The sequence below is a fragment of the Ochlerotatus camptorhynchus genome, unplaced genomic scaffold (assembly GCF_037179485.1).
Source record: "Ochlerotatus camptorhynchus isolate MF236.1 unplaced genomic scaffold, CSIRO-AGI_Acam_v1.1 ptg000784l, whole genome shotgun sequence".
In the NCBI taxonomy this organism is placed as follows: Eukaryota; Metazoa; Arthropoda; class Insecta; order Diptera; family Culicidae; genus Ochlerotatus; species Ochlerotatus camptorhynchus.
The window spans coordinates 57,800-82,303 of NW_027041249.1; the positions used below are offsets into that span (position 1 = coordinate 57,800).

Consider the following 24,504-nt stretch of genomic DNA (forward strand, 5'->3'; position numbering starts at 1 on the left):
GACGTTTGGCTGAAAAACGATTTTCTGCAAAGTTGTAGCTGATAAAAATTCCCATAAGAATAGCAATAGAATTTGTTAACAGTACAATATGTAAAAAGGCTAGAAGACAATAAACAAATAGTTTTGTTTTCCCATAGTAATTTCCATATAAACTTCAAATGGTTTGTGCCAAGTCAGTTTCTTATCAAATGAGTTTAAACTTTCGGAGGCTAATCAGGACCCGATTTGAAACCGTTTGAACACTGTGGAGCAAAAATTTCAAATTTTGCATCAGTCTAGTGTCCACACATCATTTGTTCATCGATTTCAAATCCGCATACGACACAATCGATCGAGATCAGCTATGGCAGATTATGCACGAGTACGGATTTCCGGATAAATTGACACGATTGGTCAAGGCGACGATGGATCGAGTGATGTGCGTTGTTCGAGTATCGGGGACACTCTTGCGTCGCTTTGAATCTCGAAGGGGGTTACGGCAAGGTGATGGACTTTCGTGTCTGCTATTCAACATCACGTTAGAAAGTGTGATCAGAAGGGCAGGGATAGACACGAGTGGCACGATCTTCAAAAAGTCCATCCAGCTTCTTGGCTTCGCCGATGACATCGACATCATGGCACGGAAATTCGAGACGATGGCTGAAACGTACATCAGACTGAAGGCTGAAGCTAGGCGGATTGGACTTGCCATCAACGCATCAAAGACAAAATACATGAAAGGAAGATTTTCTAGGGAAGACAATGTTAGGTGGTCGATGGGTTCGTGTATTTGAGCTCACTGGTGACCGCCGAAAATGATACCAGCAGAGAAATTCAAAGGCGCATTATGGCAGGGATTCGTGCCTACTTTGGACTCAGGAGGACGCTCCGGTCGAACCAAAATTCGCCGCCGCACGAAGTTGTGTCTAGTCTACAAGACGCTGATTAGACCGGTGGTCTTCTACGGCCACGAAACCTGGACTATGCACGTGGAGGACCAACGATGGAGTGCAGATGGATGATGGAATGTGGAGGAGGCGAATGAACCACGAATTGCAGCAGCTGCTGGGTGAACCATCCATTGCTCACATTGCAAAAATTGGGCGACTACGGTGGGCTGGGCACGTCGTAAGAATACCGCACGACGACCCAGTGAAAATGGTTCTAGAAAGCGACCCAACAGGAACAAGAAGAAGAAGCGCGCAGCGGGCAAGATGGATCGACCAAGTAGAAGGCGACCTGCGGACCCTTCGCAGACTACGAGGCTGGCGATGTGTGGCCATGGATCGAGTAGAGTGGAGACGACTTCTTCGGACAGCACAGGACAACAAGGTCTTAGCCTGATTGGTAAGGTAAGTGTGCATGGAAATATGGATAATAATTCTATGGTAATCTAATTCTCAAAATAGCTTAAAATTTTTTTTGGCGGAATTTCATCCAAGTTTGAAGATAGTTTCAATAGACTTCCTAAAGGCATTTATAAGAATTTTAAGGAGCTTCCGCGAGGGTTTGGCAAGACATCCCGAGCAAGAACCAATAATTACCCTGCAATATTTTGTAATTTTTGAAGAGGTGGGGGACAAACGACTTGTACATAATAAAATAAAAACATAACCTATAAAGTAAGTGACTATATAAAAAGGTTTATTAATTTTTCCCAGTTCTCCTTTCGAACACCCAGGTGTTTCCCGGTTACTTTAAAAAATCCCGGTTCGCTGGCCGCCCTCGATAAAGGAATTTATTGTTTTGATAGAAAAACTGTCGCCTCATTAATTGATAAAAATACTACGGATGCGTGTAATAAAATGCATGTACGATTTATTATCGAATTTCTTAGAAATTTAATCAGCAGCATTTGTAAATTGAAAGTTTTTTGCTCCATCGATAACGATTACCGGTGATAAAAAATGCTGCCTATGCTATTGACAGCGATATAGCGGATGACAGTGCCAAAATGACTCATTCAAAGCTCTGCAATCGCAATTCACTGAATGAATCACTGAAATAATTCTTCTTTTATTTAAACGTTTCGAACGATACCACCTACCAGTCGGTTGGTCGGTTGATTTGTATGCAAAGCCGATTGTGCGGCAGTCAAAAGTAGCAAGTAGGTATTTAGCAAAGACAACAATAAACTCGTTCAGTTCATTCAGAGTGCAGGCGTTTTGATTTTTCTTCTTTTTCTTCTACATGACGTGACTTCCTTTTGCGTGATTGTGGATTACTTATTTATGTATACGGCCTTAGGGTGTTAGATTTTAATTCACAAACGGAGAGTAGTTTGATGGTGTGCACACAATGCACAATTTCTTGTGCCAACTAGAAAAAATAAGCGAAAGGGGCGAAATTGTTCTCGTTTTCACCCCCTTTCTAAAATAATGTTTTTTTTTTTACTTTTCGAAGTCAAACGATCTGCTTTTAAAACTGTTTTCAGGGTCAAACAATTTTTCTTGCCTAAGACTTACAGAAAACGATCACATTCATAACAAAGGATATTTACGCATCAACCCTAACTATGCGTGTGCCAGTTTTGTGCGAGACTTGGTGTCTGTGACACAGCTATCTCGGCCACCAGCCGACGGTCAGACTAAACAAATAAATCACCGGGATTCATTAGATTTTCCCAGAGCAAAAAGTGAGAAAAAAAAACAGTAGAGCCCGGTGTTGTCTTTACTGGTCGATTGTGTTTGCAGACGACGAGCGATGGATGATGGTTGTGGGTAATTTCTAAACATAAATGAACGCTACCTAGTTACGTTTCTAGAGCAGCGGCTGGCAATGTTGTCAACCACAGTCGTCTCAAATGATTCAAATTGTTTATTTTCGGCACAGATATTTGCTCCAAATCAACAACAAAATGATTATTTATACAAATTAATTCAAATCGTAATCCACGTTCAATCGAATCCGTTTGCCGTTGAAATTGCAAATTCGCCCACTATCTAAACTCATGCAAAATAATGATTTTATCATGGGTGGGCGAATTTCAAATATGTCATCCTGAAATTACAGCATGTGCTTTAATTTTCTCCGACAGCAATTCAACAACCGATCGCACCAGTTTTATGACCAATCTATCAGCAGCAGCAACAGTACCTAGAGCAGTGTACTTGTGACATAAGAGGTCTCAAATGCTCATATTTCGAGGAACAATAAATTGCTTCAATTTCAACGCCTTCGCATACATGAAACGATTGCAGCCACTCAATTGTAAAGTTGACCTGAAGGGCCTGAATGAGGAGAAGCCAACAGGAATTCAAAAATTTCCTGCTCGACATGTTACTCCCACGGATATTTACTGGAAAGTTCTCCTTTGTGTGGTAGGTAAATGGCAAATGTTTGCGGTCGTGTACAGAGCGTGAGCATTTCAAACCGGGATAACATTTTCAGATAGGAATTGAAACCACAAATCGATCGATTTTTAGGCAGCTTCAAACAGTCAACACCGTAGGTTAGAGAAACACAAGGGCAGGGTTGTAACAGAAATCCCGATTTTGTGTTCGCAAAATTCACGCCCCGACATTTGATCAAGGATGCCAAATCCACGCCAGTTACCGCACCTCAACAGAATAGAATTTCAAGAGAACCTCCTTGATTTATTCCGTACTGTGTACCAATGCTACCGAATCCAGTACCAATGCAGGGGGAGAAGGCGGTCTAAATTCATCCTGTAACCAATTGATTTTTTTCTGCAATTTGTGAAGTACTAGGTATTGGAAAATACGCTACGATACGGGAGGAGGGTGGTCTAAAATTGCTCAAAAATATGCTACGTCCTTTAAGTATTTTGGCATTTCTTCTCGAAATCTATGCGAATGCCTTCTAAAGTTTAATTTGAATTCCACGCAGTTTCCCGTGCACTTTAAAGAAACATTCTCTAACGGAATCAATATGGAAATCCACGTGAAATTTTCAAGCGAATCCTAAAGGAATTCACGCGTACATAATCTTGGAATTAACTAAAAGCCCCTGCGGGATTTGCAAAGAGTTTCGTCTGTAATTCAGTTGAAATTAACTCCGTTGTTTACCCGGAATTTTCTCCGCAATTCACTTGAAGATCCTATCAAAAATCCCTTGCAGTTGCTTTCAAAATATACCTGGACTTCCTATCGAAGTATCAAGTGGAATTCCATGCGCAATCAATTTCTTATTTATCTCCGAATTAACTTGGAATTTATTACGAAATTCTTTTGGAGTTCGAATTTAATTGTTCATTCATTTGGAAATCGTTTGTAGTCCTGAAATCAACCACTGCTATAGTAAGGAATCGCCAGTAAAAATACTTCAAGTTTGTCATTGCACCAGTGTTAGGAAAATCAAATCACATTTATGAGCACTCCTGAGCGAATAAAATCACATACGAATTTGCAAACAAATCTCACACTCTAAATTCCAAAAAATCATTCCATCTAAAAATGGTCAAACATCAATTGATGGCATGCACATGAATGTTTTGTTAGTTTTCAACAAATAGGTTAGAAGCAACACTTAGAACAATGAGTAACATCAAAATATAAAGTAACGCATTTTTTTAACTGAAAAACTCATCGGTTATTTTTGCGCAGCTGAATTTCGTAAGTCCAAACTCATAGGCGAATAATTTCACGCACTAGATTTGAGTTTATCCGAATACTGTTGCACATTATGATTGGTTTTTTGCAGTATTCAGCTCATTTTCATACTGACGGTATGGCTTTGAGAGCTGCGGCAGAGCTCTACGGTAGTCGCCGGACTGATTTTTTTTTAATATCCGCAATATCCATACAAACTTTACTTGGAATACTTATCACAATGCCATTAGAATGCATTGAACAATTCGTTCGAAGATCTCTCTCGAAGGTCACTAGGAAATCCTTCTGTAATACTCTCGAAATTTCTGCTCCAATTCACTTGAATTCACTTAAATTTTCATTCAATATTCACTTGACTTTCCTCTCGTGGTTGTTAAATTCTCCAAATATACTTGGATCTTAAAGATAAATCGTCCAGCTCAAACCTTTGTAGGGGTAAGAGGTGGGACCATCATCATTATGATGGAATTCTCGATGAACATTTCAAAAGGTTCTATCCGCTTTGATTGATTCTCTTAATCGTCTATCTCTTTTGATAACCACGGCAAACAGATTTCTCGCTATTTTTGCCAGATAGATTGATAAACGAGATTCTCAACCTGCATACAGAAAATCAAATACAACAGGGAATATTTTTGCAGCTGAGTTATTAACGAAAGAGGTAGTCGATAAAGAGAATCTATCGAAGCAGATACGACATCTTGAATTGTTCGTCTAGAGTTCAGGATTTACTTAAAATTCCTACCTGAACTTACAAAGGATTTCCTCCTGAATTCATTCGAAATTTTACCCTAAATTGACTTGGATTTCATTCCATGAATCACATACAATTCCGTTAGAAACTGCGAAGTACGGAATTCAATTGGAATGCCGCATCGATTTTTCATCACAGTTTAAATTTAAGAATTCTTTCGGAAATATAGGGGTTTTAGAATTACCATGAAATTTCTTGAGGAATTTACAAGTCAATATTTAACAAATTTACGTGAAATTCTTTCCGTAGAATTACCAGCAATTCCCTCTGGTATTTCTTCTAGAATTGTTTTTAAAATTCTTTCCCTAATGCCATAGGAATTTATCTCGAATTGAGCTAGTAATTACTTCCGAAATTAATTTAATTTCTCCTCAGCTTCACTAGGTACTCCTTCAGGAATTCATATAGATTTCTTTCTGTAATTCACCTGGAACTTCTTACCAAATTTGCATTGGCGCACTTGGAATTTGTAGTGAAATAACACTCCGCAAATCCTCTTGGAATATCTTGTCGATTTCCCTCGTTGTGAAATAATCTACGAATTACTATCTGAATCCACGAAACATACTTGGAATTACTACCTGAATACACTAAGTTTTTATTATATTCATTGGTAGTTCACTACGATTTCCTTCCACAATTCATCTACATTTCATATTTCCAGAATCCTCTTGGAACTGTTTTGGACATTTTCGTGCGAAAGTAACACGTACAATTTTCGAAATTCACAAATAATATATCCGCATTTTCATTTGGTACTTCTGGGCCTTATATAGATTTTTCAGTAATTCAACAGGAAATCCTTCAGAAAAATTCACAAAGAATTCACAACGAAATTCAAAATTTCTTGTAGCATTCATCCGTAGTTAGACTCAATTTGCAATTTCTTCCTGAATTCCTTTGGATGGAAACCTGAGAATTTGTACTAATCTTTGAAATTCTATGAAATTGTTTGAAAAATTCCTTGTAATTCATTCCAAGATTAAACAAAGAGAAGATAATTCACTAGGAATTTTGTTTACAATTTTAGTAGCGAATGCTGTAGAAATCCATGCTGAACTTCATGTGGAAATTTACGGGGAATTCTTACCAGAAATTATTTAGAGGTTTTCGTTTGAAGCTCAATTCAAGATCACTATTTCTTCGTTTCAGAATACATTTGAGCAGTTCCACGCCAAACGACGAATCGATCAGACTCGACCTTTTCCGATTTGCATAATAGTTAGTTAACATTTATGCTACAATTTGGTAATTTTGCATCTGCATTTTTTTCAAAACGGCGTATTTGACATTTTACAATAAATTGTTGCACGGAATCGTCACTTCAAATCGAAAAGATGGGTGAGTCAAACTTGTCGGGAAAAAATATAATTATTTTTTGAAAAAATATGCACGGTACCTTTTTTTTAGTTATTTTTAAAAAAAAAAACAAGAAAGTGTTAAAACTTATACAACACAAAATGTCCTTGTTCAATATTTTTGATTAAAAAAAAAGCTTGTAAAATATTAAAAACTTCGGACATTTAAAAATTTACAAAAAATTTTGAACAGCAACTTTTGGATAGAATTATGAAAATATTAGATATTACCGTGTACATTTTTTCTAGAAAGATTTTCTTCCCTACAACCTCCCAGACGTCATTCCGATTAGAAATGACGCTTTTATCCTACTATTTATTAAAAAAATGTCGAATCCGCCGTTTTGAAATAAATTGCAAGATTCAAAATGTCCTCATTTTAGCACAAATGTGAGCTCAAAACAAACAATAGTTCCATGCAAATAGGAGAAGGTTGGTTCAAACATTAAATTGTTTTTTTTTTCTATTTGGCTCATTTGAAAATTCTTCAAACAATTCATAAAATTCATTGAATTAGAATTTAAATGTCCGCCAAAGTAAGGCGTTTATGAGCAAATTGTCAAAGCCAATGAATCAGGCATATGACGTATTCACCTAGGTCCCAATTTGATCCAAACATCAGCATTGGAGTATTCTGAGATCTTGTTCCTATGAATACATTACCCCAAGTAGCACACTTTCGTCACGAAAAGTTGCAGCAACTTGTTTATAACTGAAACAATCGTATAGAAGTTTTTATGACCAATATACGCCAAGTGTACTAATAGGGTGCTTAAAAAATATTTTTAGGTTAAGTATAATTTGTAAAACCATCGCAACACATTTTGGACTCAGAGCACGCTTAATCTAAAAACGACATATCCAAACGAAGCAGAGTATACCACAAGATTTAGATAATGCCAACGTGTAGTCCTCATAAAAACTGCAACTACAAGCCAATTAGACATCCTTCCATTGTTCATATAAATGAGCTTCCAAATCTGACAAGGCAACGCAATAGAATATCAAATAAGACAACCGCGGCAAATTGATACACGACCACTAATAAGGAAACCTGATTGATTACCGACTCACATCATGTAGCACATCATACGGATACATTTCAAAGTTGTAGCAGAATTTAGGAACGATCTCACCACCATCCAATCAATACCCGCACTTGAGTCTCTCGCGATGAAACTCAAACCAAACGTGAATCCACAATCAGCTCCTCATCTTCGCCGCTTGGCCTGGTCTCTCTGTGTCGTCGTCCTCGTTCATTCACTAATGGCTGTCCGAGTATGTAATGTGAATATTGATGTCCGTTTTTTTCGGGCTCAATCGAACTGGATTCGGTGGTTCAAATTTCGTCATCATAATAATCCTACATCTGTCTGTCACCACCATTATGCACTACATACAAATCCGCACGAAAAAGATCCTATATCGCATACAGTTAATTAAACAAGAATGGTGCCCCAACAATTCGAACAACGAACCTAGGTTTACATGGCAGCTTACTGAAAAAAAGAGAAACAAAAAGAATAGAAACGGCAGGCGACGAGACGCACGTTTACATAAAATTTTATTGCAAACACACGCGAATCAACCAGTCTGGTCGGAAAGGGGTAGCCGGGAAAGTTTTCCGTAGAAAATGCAATGTTACTAGGCACGATTGAAACCTAAATTAAATTCCACAAGATCTTGAAAGGAACTAAAGATAATCTTGAAGATAAGTCCAGAACGCTTCTAGAGTTCAAAGAAAAAATCCGGAATAAATAGTGGTTGGAAGCAAGCTCAACGAAACTAGCTATGGCTTCATTGATACGTCATGAAGGTATAAGAGGTAAGATGAGAAAGTTTAATTGGAAAGTGCAAATTACAAATGCAGAGAATATCCCAGAAACTTATAGAAAACTGTGAGCATATTCAGAGATTGCCAAAATCAGTTGCTTGCAATAACATGTTCAGAAGATCGATCAGGTTAACATTTACTCCATGGGAGCAAGCTCAGCTTTGCTCAATCTAAGTTAAATTCTGCAGGTTTTGGGAAAACCAGGCGCTTGTGTGACTTTACGAAATATTTGTTTATATTTATTTACTCTCGACGAATGCTTTAAAACTTTGGTAGCACTTAAAATGATGCTGGAGTAGAAAGCGAGTAATGGCGCTGTAACATAAGCTATGAAAGGTTAAAGATTTAGTGCTCATGTTTCAACAGTTAGAGGAATCACATTGACTAGGCGCACGTGGTGCTTGGAACTCTATGATGCAACAATCTTAGCTTGAAATTATTTTTGCACTACGAATGTATGGCCCAAATGATTGAGAAATACTCAAAATTTAACTAAAAATATGACCACCAAACTATGATACAGCTGTGGAAAAAATTGGGCATGAGCACCACTGGACTAGATAGAGAAGTAAAATTCCAACTTGCTTCGACTTTCCCCTTTAAAATTAAGGACGGCTGTTCGGATGGCCTTGCAAAAAAAAAACTGTGGAAACCACATTTCGTTACTATTTGTTAAACTTTTTGGCTTGAGTAACTCCGTTGATGCGATGAATCATGGAAAATACGTTTCTTATTTGGTTTTTATCGCAGAGTTCCAGCAAGTGTCACTGGACTAACTTGCTACGTACGTGAATTTGGATCCATGGTTCGAATCCCGGTTGCAAGTTGTACTTGCCGGGATTCGAACCGGGAGCAAGTTGTACTTGCCACACAATTATACTAATGCAAAACTGGTACAAGCTACGAAAGCTCTCAATTAATAACTGTGGATGTGCATTAGGGTGTTTCATTTTGAAAAAAGTGATGAATTTTTGATAGGCCACCCTCCAGTTCGATTCATAGCCCCAAAATATGAACCTGTGCAAAAAATGGTAAAGATTGATGAAGGTTTAGAGGTCGCGCCAATGATTTGGATTTTGTATGGAGATTTTGGTGAATTAGTATGGGAAATTATTGATTTTCGTTTACATTGCTCTAACTTTGGTTGTAGTTGTCCAAACGTTGAAAAAAAAAAAATATGTGGTTGTCATGACAATGATCAACAAGCCTGTTGTTGTTGCGATGAAATTGGCGTTGTTGCCTTGTACATATTCATCTGTCAATTTACCCTATTTTGCCATTTTTTCACATTTTTATAATTCTTGATACGCTGCAAAACTGAGCGTAGCAACTGTAGGCTTTTTGTTTATTGCCATAGCAATAACATACTAAATTTTTTCGACATTTGGACAAGTAGAAGCAAAGTTATAGCGATATAAGCGATTTTTTAAATTCTTCCATAGTAATTCCCATACAAATTTCAAATCATTGGCGCGACCTCTAAACCTTCATCAATCTTTACCAATTTTTGCACAGGTTCATATTTTGGGGCTATGAATCGAACTGGAGGGTGGCCCATCAGAAATTCATCACTTTTTTCAGAATGAAGCACCCTAATGTGCATCTGGAACACTAAGTTTAGAGTTCGCAATAAGCTAATATGCGATAAGCAATTAGCTTGAAATTTGAGGAAGAAGAAGAAGCAAATTTGAGGAAAGTAACTTTTATCTAATAGTACCACTCTTTCTCCGTTTTGTTTTGTGTTTGCCTGATTGTGTATGTGCATTCATAAAGTTGCGCAATCGTTCTCCTCAATGTGATAAGCTGTATAGTTTGCTCTTTGCGCTCAATTTGTGAGTAAATAAAAAGCCTGGTATCATGCATTAACTCATCTTCAGGGACTTTATGGGTTAATTTTTGCCTTCCAAATGCATTTTCGAAGGTTTTAAAATAACTACAAATGGCTTCTGAATAAACTCCTCAGACCGTATGACTCAACTTTCGAGGATTTAGGAACCAGCATCAGTGTTAACTGCAGGAGACATTATGGATTTAGTGTAGAGGCCTGATGAGTAAACCGTTCTTAAGTAAGTGTCCGACTAACAATATTTCATATCCTCACCAGTTGAAATTAGGTGGCCAGGACAGTTCATGATCATTGGAGATTGTACTGGTTTCACCTAATTGTTGCCTATGCGGTAACGGATGTACATCTACATACATCACTCGTACAATAATTTAGGACTTGGGCCTCCTACGAATTTACGTAACTTGGTTAATACAAATGCGAATTTTGTATATTCGTAAGAGGGCTGTTCTTAACAAGTTATGCAAAGCTATCTGAATGCCTAAAACCATAACTCGGGCAGTAGAGGTTGTTAAGCCTTTTCCGCCGTTGAATTGAATTGAACATTTGCAAACCTAATTCAACTTTTCAGTGACGTTTCCTTAACCTTAATCTACCTGTGCACCAACTCTCAAAATATAAACAATTACCAAAATATTGTTTGCAATGGATAGATATCGAGTAAACTAGAAGATTAAATGTATTTGAAAGCTGGTGCACAGGTAGAAAGTAAGGTTACAGGACGCCACTGCAACTTTTATTTCGTTTAAAAAAAATTGAATATTTATCCTTCCGACTCGTTAAAAGAGTTTCCATGAGCAGACCAACCGGCTAGTGAGAGCCGTATTAATAGAGTCGTCCAAAAAATCGAGGAAAAACGAGAAACAAACGTCAATTGCGCATTGAAAGACCCCCCTAAGTGTCCGCGCGTCGGCTATCAGTGGACCTCGTGTTCGAACTAGCAAAAGCGATAATCTAAACCTACCGATTTTTGCTTTACTTGTATCGAATTTCTTTCCTTTCTCTTTATGGTCTGGTGTACAGAGTACATTAGGGTGGGTCAACTTTATACCCCCTGGCTGCCCAATGCTCTTTCGATCTATTTTGAGGTCCCAGTTACGCCGAATTTGGTCACGATCTGGATTTGCGGGACAGCTTTGAAGTTTGTATTGGTAAACGGAACAAAACAATTCAGCAAGCCAAAAATTTAAAAAAATGCTCAATTTTGACCAAACCTTAGGACTTATATTAGGAAAACTACATAGAACAACTTTGTCGAAGACCGCAAATCGATTTGACTTCTGTGAAAAAAAGTTATTAGGCGTATATATGAGCTTCTAGGTATGCATGGAGCAATTAGGTATATAATGACCAGGACTATTTTCGTGGCTACACCTTATAGGGCCTGTTCATAAACTACGTAGACAGTTTTTTGGGATTATTGACACCCCCCCCCCTTCCCCTGCGTAGACAATTGTCCATACAAATTTTTTTAAATTTGTATGGGCCGTGAATAATTGTCATTGTATTTCGTCTACAATGTGCAGACTTCTTCAGTGTCTTGTACTAATACTCGACAGTCGAGTATTAGTACAAAACAGTGAAGAAGTCTGCACATTGTAGACGAAATACGCGTATCTGTCAAGGATAAGCAAATAAAGTAGTGGAATTAAATGGAAAATACTAATCCTTCTCTCTCTCATTATACTGGTATTCCACTAAGACGCCCACATTCATCAGGAAGTTACATCACTCCAAAGTTGACCAAAAATTTGCCTATCCTAGTTATTTTGAGTAACCCCTGTATATATATATCTCATTGTGCGTGGAGCACTTGGCCTAAAGTAAAAGGTTAGGTTTGGTTAAAATTGGTCAATTTTTGAATTTCTTACAAGCAAATGAATAGTTTCGCTCAGTTTTCCATTCAAATTTTAAAGTTCTCCCGCAAATCCAGACTATAACCAAATACGTTCAAATTTAAGACAGTTATTGGGACCTCATTACACATCGAATGAGCAGTGAAGAGCAGAGAGTTCTGCTCCACCATACAAACATGACCCACCCTACTGTACATATTGCGTTCGTCTAAAAACCGCGATTTGCACTGCCATTGTTGTAGTTCATTTCACCGCCGCATTTGGGTTTTTGCCAAATCATCTAATTTTGTGCAAATTTTTCCGTTCCATTCTATCCGAACCTCCTGCTTTTGTTCTGCTCTGGTGACGGGGGAAGGGGCGCGAACGAATCATGCTTTCGGTGTTTGCGAATTTTGTCTTCTTTTTGTGGGGGAAGTTTCTTTGCTGGAGCTGAATTTCACACTTAAAGTTTCTTTTTTCATCTGTGTAATGATATACGTATAACATGATGCAACGGGGCTCCGATAGACGTAAGCGTGAGGCAATCCGATCATAAGGCTTAGTATGCTGAGGGCAGCAAATTCGATTTAAAAAAAAGCATCCGTGGGTTTGTTTTTCAAATTTGCACAATGCGAAAAATTGAGCCACAATACAGGCAATGGGGTGAAAATGCTTAGTTTTTAGGAATAAATACTAGCCAGGAAGAAGAATAGTTACACAATTGTTAAGAATCTCTGGTTACTTTTGCTGAACGAAGCAAAACATGAATATTTTCACACGCACCATCAGCACTATTCGGTTGACTCTGTTTCATAGGTTTCATATCGGTGAAGTTGTTTCATGTTCATGGCTGTGTGAGCGAGCCGGTCTATTGCAATCTATCTATTGCAGTAGACTATTAAGAGTGAGGGGTGCGTTTAGCGCTGCCACGAATCATTCGGAAATTGCATTAGACTATCCAGAAATTGTATTGGACTGAATGGGTCGTTAGATCAAATTGTTAAAACGGAGAGATTGTATTAATACATAATTTTAGTAGTCTTGAACTTAAAGAGACCTTGAAGCAAGACGATATTTTAACACTTTGTTGCCATTGCTAATTGAAATCTTAAAATGTTGGGATTTAAGAAGACTTCCAAGATACAGACGCTTTGATATTTCAAGCTGAACATTGCATTAGGTCCTAAGTAACATTCATCAATTCTCTTCGTCGACTTTCTCTTTCGTTAATAACATGAGCACATAACCATTTCTTGTTATGTTTGTCGTATTACATGCTAGATAAACGCGTCTTTTATCGATCTGTGTGCTGAATATACCTGGGAATGTATTTGCATGACCGTGGGGATACAAAGAGAAAGTCGACGAAGAGAATCTGTCAACGTTATTTAGGACCTAATGCAATGTTCAGCTTGATTTGTTTGGAGTCTTAGGTCAGGTGCCCACTGAGTGGCGGTTTTTTAAAAAATGTGTACGGACAATTATCCACGCAGGGGGACGGGGTGCCTAATACACCTTAAAAACAACAAATTTGACAACAGCAAACGATGACGAACTCTGGAGGCATTGATGTCAAAGTCAAATAGGTCATAAAGGGGATGTAATGTCGGTCTGAATGCCCCTAATTTGGGTCCATACATAAATTCAGCACTCGACTAAATTTTCAATAGCAACCAAACATATCCATTAGTACCATCCCAATGACGCGTTCATCTAGATAAAATTTATAAATAGCAGATGTTTAGCGATGGGCCCAATTTTAGATCCATAGGCCAACATTAGAGCCATTTTTTGAATTGATGAATCAAGGCGACAAAGGAACTGTTAGCAGCATAGTTGGTTGCATGTACTACTCCATGTAGCAAGGCTCTCGGACGGAATGTTCGGGCAGGAGCATAAAGATTAATTTTGGCCAGTAATTCAGGAACATCATATTCTGCGAGCAAAATTTTAGCATCGAAGACGGCCTGCGATACGTTTCGTCGCTCAGCAAGAGTATCCAAACCCAGCAAACGACAACGGTCAGCATACGGTGGTAAATTCAGCGGGTCACTCCAAGAAAGATAGAGCAGTGCGTATCTGAAGAATTTGCTTCGAATTGTGCACTCCATACTGCTTGGTAGGAATTCCAGACAACACACGTGAATTCCAGTAGTGAGCGTATCAATGAACAGTAAAGGGCTTTAAAACACAGAGGATCACGGAATTCCTTAGAGATCTTGAACATGAATCCAAGCTGACGATTTGCTTTGTCGATCGTGGTTAATAAGTGGCGAGTGTAAGTGAGCTTTTCATCCAACATGACATCGAGGTCTTGAACGTGATCAACACGTTGAAGTGCAGTCCCAGCAACATTATAATCAAACAAAACGACAGTCCTAGTTCGACGGAAACTAATTACGCAGCACTTTTAGACGCACAGAACCATAAAAGTACGTTCACACCAATCATTAAAGATTTTAAGAAGGTTTTGTAGTTCTTAACAACCAGCATAGCCTCGATCGACTAGGTAAATCTTCATAACATCTGCGAAAAACAATTTACAATTTCTGATTGTTTGGAAATTTCGTTTCGTTTCGTTTAGACAAAAATTGGCCAGAGGTCTTTCCAATGTGGTAAAGATCCAGATCAGCCCTGGGACCTGGTAGCCTAATTAAACTACCTCAAGGTTTTGCCAAAGCCCAGGGATATATAAATTCAGCAATCGACTGAATTTTCAATAGCGACCAAAAATATCCATTAGTACCGTCCCAATGACGCGTTCATCTAGATAAAATTGATAAATAGCAGATTTTTAACGATGGGCCCAATCTTAGATCCATAGGCCAACATTAGAGCCATTTCCCCTCTTTTTCAATATTTTTAGAAAAATCAACCCGTAATTACTAACCCTTTAGAGGTATTAAAATAATGTTGTCAGCAGAATTGCTTTCAAATGCGTCTATTTTGTAGCAAAACATATGAGATGAGATTTACATTAACATGTTGATGGTCTAGATCTCTAAAATCTCATGAAATCATGAGTTCGTATAAAATCAAAGAGTCTCACTGCAAAACATGAGCCTAAATGTTATTTTGGTATGTCGGAAAAAGCATATATCAATACCATCATAAGACCTGAGCTGGAGAATTGCAGTATTGAACGTTTTTAAAATCTTCCTGGAATTTAGATCTTAAAGTTCTATAAGCCAAACAACATTTTGTGAAATACATTCATTATCCACATTGTGCTGGAGATATTTTACAGGTTAATCGAAATCTTGTTCGATGTACACTCAGAATTTTTGAGTATTTTGTGCTTCACACACTCATACCATCATTAAAAAATGGATTATCGAAATCATCCCGGATATCTGATCTTGAAGTTCAGCAGACTGAACAAGGTATACCATGATTCACTTATGGTGGGGTAAGCTCCAACTGGTATTATCCTTGGATTAAATCCCGACCAACACTGTCCTGTTACTATGATGTCGACATCAGAGTTAATCAACACGATTCTAAGCAAACACTTTGCAGATCATCCAAACAGGGACGGGATTAAAAGTTAATCTGAGTTGGATCTTACCACCATTAATGTGTAAACCTTTGTGAAGCCCCATAATATCATTGGTTTGGTTTATTATGTTTTCCAAAATTTCTAGAGTTCAGATATTTTTAATTGTAGTCACTCTTGGAGCATTCGTGCTTTATCCAGGTGAGATTTGAACTCATGACTTTTTACAGGCAAACCACGGTATTCTAAGATGTTCTAATCTTGGTTCCTGGTTAGCACAAAGGGTAGAAAATAATTTTTAATTTATCTCATGATTTTTTTGATTGTGTACGGTGTCGAATGAATTTGACATAGCATTAATCTGCTTCTATATCTTCAAGTAGCTTCGTAACAGATTGGAATGAGTATGTATGATCTTTCCCGGTGCAATTTTAACTTTTCTGCATTTTCCCGGATTTCCCGGTTGGATGAAAACCTTGGAATTTTGACAAGAGTTCAAACATAATTATAAACTGAATTTAGATCGTGTTATTTGGATCGTTTCCAAAGAACACTGCGGAATATTTAGAAAAGAACTTTAAGGGAATTCCAATAAGGAACCGTATTCAGAGTTTAATAAGAGAAAAGAAAATTCAGAAAAGAATCCAAAGGGATTTCTGAAGAGAATTCAGAAGGATTTCTGAAAAGAGATTTTTGAGTTCAAAGATAATTTTGAGAAGAATTTAAAAGAAATGTAATTATTATAAAAGTTGCAAACGGTTAGGTTATCTTTATTAACGAGACTTTGAAGTTTCAAAGTGAGTTTTAAGAACGATACCAAATAAAGATAATTGCAAGGTTATTACAAACATAGTTTCAAGAAAATTTTCTGGAAAGTGTAAGGAGAATCTCCTGATAGTTATGCATATGATATTTTTTGACACGTCATGTGACTCTTCGCAATGATGAAGAACAGAACACTAATAAACATCAACCTTCAAATTTATTATGAAAACTAGTTTACATTTATTTAATCCCAGCAGGCCTAGGTTCAATCCCAGTCGGCGCCGCCGGATGTTCTGAGGCATAACATCTCTGATCACGCCTTCCTTCGGAAGGGAAGTAAAGCCGTTGGTCCCCAGTGCATGAGTTGAAGGGTCGATAGGTAGGGTCCAGGTGTGGGAGCTGCCTCCCTGGCGTCGGTAGCATTGGTGCTCAGCACGGAAAACAAGATCGACGGAAAACAAATCATGGAAAAAATTTATGCCATGTTTAGTTTAGGGAGCTGTGAAGTTAATAGATTAAAGACTGAACGATTAAGATATAATATCAGCGAGAAATTGTATTTGGCTTAGATCCCCTCCTCCCCCCTTTGGATTTTTATCTACTAAACATAACGTAACTAGTTTAAAGCTAAGAAGAAAACGATTGCTTCGGTCTACTAAGCGTACTTGAATATGCCTCAGCGATTAGCCACTGTATATTCAGCTGTCAATTTGAATTATCAGTTATCTTCACCGAATCCAAATGGTTCGAGAAAAAATGGTAATGATATAAATAGGTAATACACTGGAGTCGCTTTTTACGCGGGTGATACGTCCCGCGTAAAAAAAAACCGCGTAAAAAAAAACCGCGTAAATTCCGGAATCCGCGTAAAAAAAAACCGCGTAAATTCCGAAATCCGCGTAAAAAAAAACCGAGTAAAAAAAGACCGTGTAAGGAAAAACCGCGTAAAAAGCGATATACCGCGTAAATTCAGAAATCCGCGTAAAAAAAAAACCAAAATCCGCGTAAAAAAAACCGCGTAAATTCCGGAATCCGCGTAAAAAAAAACCGCGTAAATTCCGAAATCCGCGTAAAAAAAAACCGTGTAAAAAAAAACCGCGTAAAAAGCGACTCCAGTGTACGTCTACAAAACACTTTAGGTAAATGTTGGTCACCTCACAGCAATTTTTTAGTTGTGTGGAAGTTTTAGCTTGAACGAAATGATTAGTTTTGACCAGATTATAAAAATAAACGTTTTGTTCAAACTTTTACCATTATCACCTATGTAAAATTCAGAAGCTATGGTAAGCGAACCAGTTTTTGACTCAGGAGGTTTCCTAATGGGCCCTAACTTAATTTTATTTCGTTTGCCATAAAAATTCATTTTAAATTTGACTGCCATACAAAACTGTCTCTATTACTCTATTTAAATCATAGAAACCAGATGAAATTCCCGACTTTTGCAGGTTTTTCCTCGTCAAAATAAAATTCCGACTTTATCCCAGTTTTCCTGGTTCACTTGCCACCCTGGCTAGTATTCCCACAGCAAATTCTTCATTTCATTTTCATTTTCATTTTGCAGCGTTTGGTGGGGCAATGGGAGCGCAAGTCAATCCAAAGCCGAGGATAAAGGAAGGGTAATGGCTGAATAGTCTATGCGGACCTCTTGAACGCCATGGGAAAAGGAAGGGATTGAAGAGGTCGGTTTTTGGGGGGTTTTGAGGAAATGACACATAGTACTAGATTTGTGTTGCAAAATGTAAAGAAACCGAAAATCCATCTCCCACTGATTCATCCTATCACATATATACCAAATTGATATTTTAAAGCAACCATCAAAATAAACAGACAATATATGAAAAGGCTAGTTGCCTCCCTAAGCGGACCCCCCGCATCCTAACTCTTTTGTTAATTTACTTAATGTTATTAGGCTGTCTAAATTTTCTTATTTAAGTTCGTTTGATGATTAAAGGGTGTCCACGATGAAATTGCCACACTATGAAATTGCTCTAACTTTTTAACCGTTGGGTAGAATTTAATGAAAATTTGGGTGGATTTAGTTCATAGTCCATTATTTACATCCTGCAAGTTTTAAAGTCCTGTGATCAAAACTGAGTCGAAAGAACAGCTCGTGCGTGATAAAATCTTGCGCATTCATCACGAGAACAAGGATCTCTCGCATCGTTCCATCGCTAAAACGTTGGGAATCCCGAATTCCACGGTGTCGCGAGTGATTAAGCGGTTCGAGGAACGGTTGACCACCGATCGGAAGCCCAGAAGTGAAGGAAAAAGTATTCCGTACGACACCAAAAATCACAACCGCGTAGTTGGGGCCTTCAACCGAAATCCGAACGCCTCCGTTAGGGATGTGGCTAAGAAGCTGCACCTAAGCCGAAGTTTTGTCCAGAAGGCCAAAACTAAGGCTGGGCTTCGAACGTTCAAGGTACAAAAGGCCCCTAATCGCGACGAGAAGCAGAACAAGTCCGCCAAAACCCGTGCCAGGAAGTTGTACCTCAACATGCTGACGAAAGTTGAATGCTGCATCATGGACGACGAAACATATGTGAAGGCCGACTTCAAACAGATCCCCGGCAACCTGTTTTTCACAGCCAAGGATAAGTTCAGCGTTCCGGAGCATGTCCGCACTCAGAAGATGTCCAAATTTGCGAAGAAATTCCTGGTTTGGCAAGCCATCTGCACGTGCGGGAAGCGGAGTGCACCTTTCGTGACCCAGGACACGATGAACGGAAAGGTGTAGATAAAAGAGTGCCTCCAGAAGCGGCTGCTTCCTCTCCTGAAGGCCCACAACGTCCCAACAATCTTCTGGCCGGATTTGGCCTCATGCCACTACTCCAAGGACGTGCTGAAGTGGTATGCGGACAATAAGGTCAATTTCGTGCCGAAAATGTTCAACCCTCCCAACACTCCGGAGCTCCGCCCCATCGAGAAGTACTGGGCGATTATGAAGCAGCACCTTCTTAAACGACCTAAGGTAGTGAAGACAGTCGAGGAACTGAAGAAAGTATGGGTTTACATGCAAAAAACGGTTGATTCACAGGTTGTGCAGAATCTTATGGCCGGGGTTAAGGCCAAGGTGCGGGCATTTGCGTATGGACTGTAAATAAAATACGAGTAAAATGGTAAAATGAAGTTTAATAGTTATTTCTCAATCCCTGAAAATTTGATGGCAATCGGATGAAAACTCGAATTTTGCGAATCAATTTTGTGTGTGGCAATTTCATCGTGGACACCCTTTATGATATCTCATTAGTCTAGTTTAATAAATAATTGAAATCTCTAATTTAGCTAATCAATCATAACCCATGCTTTATCAAGTACCTAAACTGCTATGTAATCTAAAATTTAACGTGTTTTAAGTAATTTCGACTTTGATCTATATTTATTATATCTTAGATCGACCCAGGTGACACCTTCAAGTGACTAAAATGCTTCACTTTGAAATTAGTTTCCTAGCTGATTTTTAAATTATATAAGGTATATGCTCCAACTACACTCACACGTTTCCACTATGTCGTCCCACAAAATTACGTATGGATATGTCACAATAGAAGCACGCCACAGTGGAAATCCCGAGCCATAGTTCAAACACTTATCCCAAACCAAAATGAAGCATATATAAGATTAGTTACATATATGGTGTTTAATATTGTTCCCTGAGTAATGCTTCAATGAAAACAACAATGAAAGCTTGTCACGCAAATAGAAGGAGCTCCGTTGGGCACTTTCTGAAATATTTCATATAATTCCTTTGCAAACCCAAATAAATCTATCTGCGTAAAAACCCGCCAGTATCGCACCCAACGTCAGTGCCTATACGTAAGCGTACTACAACGCGGCTTTCAAATAAAGGAGTAACAAGTGTGATACTATCACTTCAGGCTAGAACTTTGGTTCTCTTATACAATGGTTTAGCAGAGAGGGGAAGCTTAGTAATCCTCATCGCATGCTCATGACGCTATTTTGTCACGGCATGAGCCAACGATGCCGGACCTAAACCAACCGTCTCCAACGCTCCACTATGAAGCATAAGATTAGGCCCGCCCACCAACGTCCAGGTTAAAAACTACAGGGCTGTTACAAAATTTTCTAAATTTGATCTGCGAAATCCGCAATTTCTCAAAAGAAATCTGCGACTTCAAATACTAATCCGCGACAAAAAAAAACTGTTTTCATTGCCTAAAAATACCATTTGTATACTACTACATGGCATTTCAAGCTTATTGCTTATTGCATATTAGATTTTTGCCTGCTCTCAACTTAGTGTTCTTTGAAGTACTTTCACATTTTAATTGAGTGATTTTTTTTGCCTGTATCATCCTATCCTCAATTTTCTAATTATTAGACTGGACGGGAATCGAACTCAGTCGCCTTCAGCATGGACCTGCTTTGTAGCTGCAGCTTTACCGACTGAGCTAAAGGAGTATCGTTTGTAAACTTTAAAAAAAAATTAAAAAATGACAATGTATCATCTTCAGTTATTTATGTATAGTATAAATTCTGAGTAATTAGTGAACATAATAAAACACCCTTACATTATGAGACTCTTTGAATAATACCGGCCTAGATTTGATGAAACATTATTTAAAAGAATTAATGCATTTTCATTAAAAATGCAAATTTTCTTGAAAGTTAACCTCTTCGTCTCTGACGTATTTTGATGTCCTAAATGTTGTAGTTAATTTGGCTCTAGTTTTCTCAAGTTTTGATCGATTCAAACCACACACCCTGCACATAATCGAGAAATTACCAGAGTTTCATAAGTCACACTTATTGGTCACGTCGCGGTTCTGTATTTACACGGATACTCCTTGGGGTCTGAAGAATCGTATACATGTGACTCTGTGGATCATGCACGACTTATTACAATGTATACCGGAAATTATAGGTTTTCCAAATCGTCCAGGACATCAGTTGATTTGTTCTACTAAATCAACCAAGACTGCAATAATGTCTGTAGTATCAAAATATGTCGAATCAGGTTCAAAGTGTCTATGTGGATCACGCATGATCTATTTCCGAGTAATCCAGATGTTGTAGGTTCTTCAAATCATCCTGGAGTTCAGATATTTTGATCTACTAGATCAACCGAGATTGGGACAATGTCTTTAGTATCGAAATATTTCCAGACAAATGCACAGTGTCTATGTGGATCATGCATGACCTATTGCCATGTATAACAGATGTTTTAAGTTCTCCAAATCGTTCTGGAGTTCAGATGATTTATTCTACTAGATCAACCATAACTGGGATAAAGTCTGTAGTATCGAAATATGTCCAAACAGATTCATAGTCTCTATATGGATAATGTTTAATTATTTCCACGTATACCAGATGATCTAGGTTCTCCAAATCGTCCTACAGCTCAGATGATTTGTTTTAATAGATCAAAAAAGACTATGATACTATCTGTAGTATCGAAATATCGATTTGGAAATCCTCGAACATTTGGCATACACGGAAATAGGTTGGCATGATTAACATAGACACCGCAATCCCGCCCAGGCATATCTCGATACTACAGACATTTAATTAGTCCTGGGTGATCTAGTAGAAAAACAATATGATCTCCAGAACGACCCCAGAACCCAGAACATCCCGCATACGTAGCAATAGGTCGGGTAAAATCCACATAGACACTTTGAATCTGTTTGGAGTCTTGGTTGTTACAGCAGAACAAATCAACTGAACTCCAGGACGACCTGGAGAACCCAGAATATCCGGTATACATGACAATTACTCGCATATATACGATTCGTTTATGATGTGACAACGAAGTTCTAAGTTCATATTGGAAAAAAGGAAAATGTCTCACATTGGACAGACCTCATGGAATTTCCATGTAAATCCGGTGTGACTTGAGATTATTTCTCGATTATTTGCAGGGTGTTTGGATTGAGCCGGTAAAAAATTGAGAACCAAATGAACAACAAAATTGATGACAGCAAAATAATCCGGGACGGAAAGGTTACATTGAATTCCACAATTTTTGTGACAGCATATCAGTCCCTTCGCGATTTTCGCGACATCATTTAATGTTTCCGCGATTTTCGCGACTGAAAGTTCAAATTCGCGACAAATCCGCGAAAATCGCGAAATTCGCGAAATCCGCGCCTGTTGTAACAGCCCTGAAACTAGCCAAGGGAAGAGTAGTATTCCCACAGCAAATTCTTCATACGTGCAAAAATTTCGTAAATAGTTTGACATGGAATCGTCCCCACAATTTTCATATCAATCTAGGGAAATTTGATTTCAAAATCATAGCAATCAAAAGTTTGGTTCATTCAACACCAGATATTAAAGTACTAAGCAACGTGATGACGTTATTGAAGAAATATATTTGATACACTGCACTGCGGTAGATATTTTCGAAACGAAAGACACAAAGTCCACTAAACGCACCCCACCCATAAAGCCCGTGTAGCTTTGGTGAATGTTCACCGCCCAATCAATCATCGGCAGTGTAGCTGCCTTCTTGTTCGCTAGTATGCGTGTGTTTGCAGTGCACTCTTGCGCGTACAGCCCGATGTCGGATGTATTTGTTTGTTGACGATGTTTTCCTCTGCACACATTATTGCTTTTATTTTTTTGTATTTCTACATATGGAGTATGTGCAGAGAATATCTCTATCTAGCCGCAGATGCGACACCCTCGTCATAGCAGTCAATATTTCATCAACATCGAATAATTTAGTAACAACAACCTAAACTTATGGGTCTGATGGTGTTGGAGAAACACTGTTACACTGTCTCTTATTTTTCTTCAATAAAAAGCGGAACTCACCCTAATTGAACTCCCGTTCTCCAGCAGCACTCTTCCATTGAGAGTTCTCGATTGTATTCCCGATTGAATTAATCCACCAACACACCAGATTGTGAAGTAAGACGAGAAGGAACGATGATGATGAAGAGAAAACAACACTATCACAAACACTTTTGCTGCTATTTTGCTCGGCTATGTTGTTGATGGTGATGACGATGTAGATGATAATTGATGGGCCACTGATTGAGTATGCGATTCACCACACTACTGGTTGCGTCTTCCGGGAGTGCAAAATTCCCTCGGACGGTCGCAGGATTTCCGCTTCTTTCTTCTTCCCGAACAAACAACTGTGCACTTCTCTACCCTCACAGACACGCGCTATCAGTAGCGATCCTCAATGCGTGACTTCCCGGAACGTATTCACTTATCAGAATGCAATCCATTCACCTTTCATATGAAATTCTGCTGCCAGCTTTCTTCCACAATATTAAATTCAGCTTCTCCTGAACCGGTCGGCGATGTGTTGTTTATCACTTGTCGTCACACAAACACTCCTGTACTCCGAACAAAACCATTCGAATCTCTTCACTTTGACGTTGCTCTTCTCTAACTCCACTTTTGTTCTTCTGCCATTCGACGAAGGGACTTTTTGGCTTCCACCAGTTTCGAACTCGTTTCCATCCAACTCCTATAAGCGGTGAATTTTATTAAAACATAGGGAAATTAATTCACTAATATTATAAACGAAAAGAAACGGAGAATGTAGAATATTAAACGCAATCAAATACACATAAATCCAAGGTTAAACCGGCGCTTCTGTATTAGCAGAGCAGAGCAGAGAGCAGTGCTGCCTATGGGCCTGTCTTGTTGACTGCCTGCCTTTGGTTTGCTTGCACGGTGTGCCACCACCGTCGACGTTGCTGATCCAGTCGAGCAAATGGGAGGAAAAGAGAAAGAGCTCACGGTAATAAGAAGGCGAGGAGCAGCAGCGAAGAAACGGCCGAGAATGAAAGCAAAAAAAATACGAAATAAAATTTATTCTTCATTGGTTCTTTACACCCATCCGTGCGGAACGTAGAAGCGGGCGGACGGGTGGCCACTATGCACTACACAGGCACTAGAGACACATATCACATCCTACAAAACACCACTAGGAAATACGCAGTGGGCTGAAGATGGAAGGAGAATCCGGGTTGGGAACAGTGAGTGGCTGTGCTACGAAAAATAAAACGAGTTGCAAGAATCGTGCAATGCTATGTACACAGACAAACAGAAGTAAAACACTTCATTGTGTATCTTCGTTTACG

At 38.6% G+C, this 24,504-nt stretch overlaps 1 long non-coding RNA gene across 2 annotated transcripts in view; it reads right to left on the reverse strand.

Annotated features, from left to right (window-relative positions):
• The window catches only part of LOC135715024 (uncharacterized), a 49,527-nt gene that overhangs the window by 16,074 nt on the left and 8,949 nt on the right, over positions 1–24,504 (reverse strand). Inside the window, exon 2 of one of the 2 annotated variants that reach the window (XR_010518920.1) lies at positions 23,219–23,928. This is a non-coding gene — a long non-coding RNA (uncharacterized LOC135715024). The remainder of the gene's footprint in view (positions 1–23,218; positions 23,929–24,504) is intronic. The other variant, XR_010518921.1, reaches the window with a different exon arrangement.